Source organism: Monopterus albus, unplaced genomic scaffold, assembly GCF_001952655.1.
Source record: "Monopterus albus unplaced genomic scaffold, M_albus_1.0 scaffold92.1, whole genome shotgun sequence".
Classification (NCBI taxonomy): domain Eukaryota; kingdom Metazoa; phylum Chordata; class Actinopteri; order Synbranchiformes; family Synbranchidae; genus Monopterus; species Monopterus albus.
The window spans coordinates 310882-314063 of NW_018127972.1; the positions used below are offsets into that span (position 1 = coordinate 310882).

The window sequence follows — 3182 nt, forward strand, 5'->3', positions numbered from 1 at the left end:
AATGCACTAGCTCCAACGACAAATCAGAAATACAGGGTGTGTTTGTTCGCTGTGCAGTTTGTGAACGGCGGAGTGGCTGGCTCAGTGATTTATGGCCATATGACTTCAATCCTGGTTCAGGAAGAGTTCACAATGCTTTAAGCTGCCGTGGCTACCCGCTGCAAGCGGCCCCCCTTCTTCTTTCGGACTTCCATTTCTGTGCTTTTTCCTCTCTCATCTGTTCTCCCATTCTGTCTATGCCTCTTAGACTCTAGCTATTTATTTACAAAACCGACCATTTCCCTGTTGTGGACGAGCCACTTCTCCCTGGCGATTCCCCTTTCCCCCTTTCCCACGGGCCTCCATTTTATTATTTTGCCAGTCTTACATTTAGATATTTATTTATTCTTCACTGAAATGTTTATAGAGCTATGTGTAATTTTTATTCACACGTGGAGGCTTTACTGTTTGGTGATGTCAGCCTAAATCAAGGCCGTAAACATAGCAACAATAGCTCTGATCAGGCCAATCCTTTATTGTTTTTGGGCTCTGGTCTGTATAATTGTCCCCCCCCCTCCCCCCCCTCCCTCTGTGTGTCTGTTAATGGGATAAGGAATACGTAGATTGTCCAAGTTAATGCATTCTCTCTCTGTCTCCCTGCCTGCATAGCTTTTCATGGCCATTTGTAATTTTATATCCCAGGATAAAGCACAGACACTGGACACCAAGGCCGACCTCTCTCTGCCTCCCTCTTTCTCTCTGTTTTTGTTTGGTTGGCCATTTCTCTGTCAGTATAAGTGGATTATGCAGGCAGGCGTCTAGTAAAGTTGGTGATTGTATTAAGCTGTAGCCCTACAAGCTAGTGGCAGAGACATTACGTGTCCCATTTAATGGCGAAACAGCGATATGATTTAATAACATATTCCTCCTACACTGACTGCCACGGGCTCTCTCTCTCCCTCTCCCTCTCCCTCTCCTTGGGACTACTTGGGACTATTCCTCAGAGTAAATAATTAGGATTCCAGCTTGTCTACTAGAAAGATAAATGGCTGACATGTGTGACGTGCTGAGAGCTGGAGCAGGGCTGGACTGTCTAATCTTACACAAAAAGAAAAGTAATAATAGTATTATATTAAAGAAAAGATGGGCTGTGTACTCTATAAATATTCGCACTTGACATAGGGATTATTTAATTGTTTATTTATTCGTAAGAAAGATATTATTTTTATGGTTTGCATTCGGTCTCATTTTTTCAGTTTTTACTATCTGCTATTTATTTCTTAAATGGATCATTCCGACCTCTGGTGGTATTTTAAAAATAGGCCTACCGCATAGGCTATTTAAAAAATAAATCACAATATCTAAGCTTATTTATTTGTTTGTTTGCTTGTAATTCTGTCTTGACAGGCTCATCCAACGTTGGTACACCTATGCCGCTTAAACTAATTCTCCTTTCTTTTCGTTTTTCACATTATTTAAAAATGTTTTCTACATTTCCACATTGACGTTGTTAAGCAAGCCACCAATTAAGCAAGTGGCCTAATTTTATAACATAAAACAGAACTGATGGCTACACCAGTTATCGCGATGTTATTCCGGGGAATTAATTATTGGCATCAGTAACTGCTGGTGAGCCCAAATAGTTAGCTGTGGCGTTAGCATACAGAGGCATGGGCTGTCTAATGGCAGAGGCAGCGGCTTCTCCCCGTTAAACATTTTATCTCCAGAGGAGAGATGAATGCCAGGTGCTCTCTCGCGCTTGACAAGCCGGCCTCTCGCGGTCACAGGCCCACACCAGCGGTGAGCGCGAGATAGGGAGTCTATGGGGGCTCACACTGCTGTTTCTTCTACCTCTCTTTTTCCCTTAAGGGACCATAATAGAGCCCTGTGCAGCTCGACCCTAATGGATCACTGAGTCTGGAAGTTTCTTCCGGGGATCTATCTATCTATCTATCTATCCATCTATCTGTTTATCTGTTTAAACACTCAGATGTTCATTCATTGATTTTGTCTTAGCATGCCATTGTAACCAAATAGAATTGGGAAGGTATTTAAATCTAATCCCGACCTACAGGGTATTATTATTATTACTATTTTTTTTTTGTGAGATAATTCTTTTTATCATAGAAATTTAACTCCTACATCTCACAGTATGTCGACCTTTGTAATATCACCGTTAGTAGGCTACGTTTTTCCTTTGTTACTCCAAGAATAACATTAGCAGCAATGATCGCTTCCGGAGACAGACTCCTCTGAGTGAGGATGAGTGAGGTAACAGGCAGTCGGAATACACCAAATCTTAAGTGGAAGGCAGAGGTTGACAGAAATAGGCTACCTACATCAGTCAAAAAGGGAAAATATTTTAAAAAAAAGGCCACATTCACACAACAAAACGTCACATTTAGCATGAAGAACAACAACAAATATGATATGACTTTATTACAAAAATACAAGAAATAATAAACGTTAAAATAACCTAAAGAAGAAGCAGGAAAAATACAACCCATCTCATAGGCTAGTATTGTTTAAAACAATTCAGAAAGAGAGTTTATTTCATTTTATTTACAATTTCAAAGGTGAAGCACTGTAATTATCTCATTAGGCTACTTGCTGAAAACAACGACCATTAGTGAATCAATAAAAATGAATAATTCTACAACTACTACCACTATTCATAATAACAATTTGCTAATTATTTACACCTAATAATAATAAGTGATTTAATTAAACAAATTAAGGTAAGATTTCGATGAGAATGCAACATTAATAGCTTGTTAAATAAGTGTGTATTTGGGCAGGCAAAGTGTGCGTGTGATAGAGAGAGAAAGAGAGTGAGAGAGGGAACAGTTTGCCCTCATGGTGCCCTCTCTCCACCAGAGCGTCTACAGGCTGTGCACTGGGCTCAGAGGGAAGGGGGAGGGTAAGGGGGGAGCAGGGGGGAGGAAAGAAAAGCAGTGGTTTCTATTCATGTCATGGCGCCTTTCATTGAAGGAAGATGGATTTATCGCTCCCATTTCTTTATTCTGCCTCTCCTAACCTTTCAGGTCAGATTGCAGGGGACCGTTGGAGAGACACCGTCACGTGACCCCCGGTGCCAAATGGTCTTCCGGCAGCGGGTTTCAGCAAGGACCGGAGCACAAGCAGACGCCACCTCTTCTCTCAGAAATGCAGAAGGCAACATACTACGACAACTCTTCGACGCT

The 3182-nt window shown here is 41.4% G+C and overlaps 1 long non-coding RNA gene across 2 annotated transcripts in view; it reads left to right on the forward strand.

Moving 5' to 3' along the window:
• The window catches only part of LOC109964766 (uncharacterized), a 22119-nt gene extending 18943 nt beyond the window's left edge, over positions 1 to 3176 (forward strand). For both annotated transcript variants that reach the window (XR_002275549.1, XR_002275550.1), the window contains exon 3: positions 3024 to 3176. This is a non-coding gene — a long non-coding RNA (uncharacterized LOC109964766). The remainder of the gene's footprint in view (positions 1 to 3023) is intronic.
• Positions 3177 to 3182: the final 6 nt, after the last annotated feature.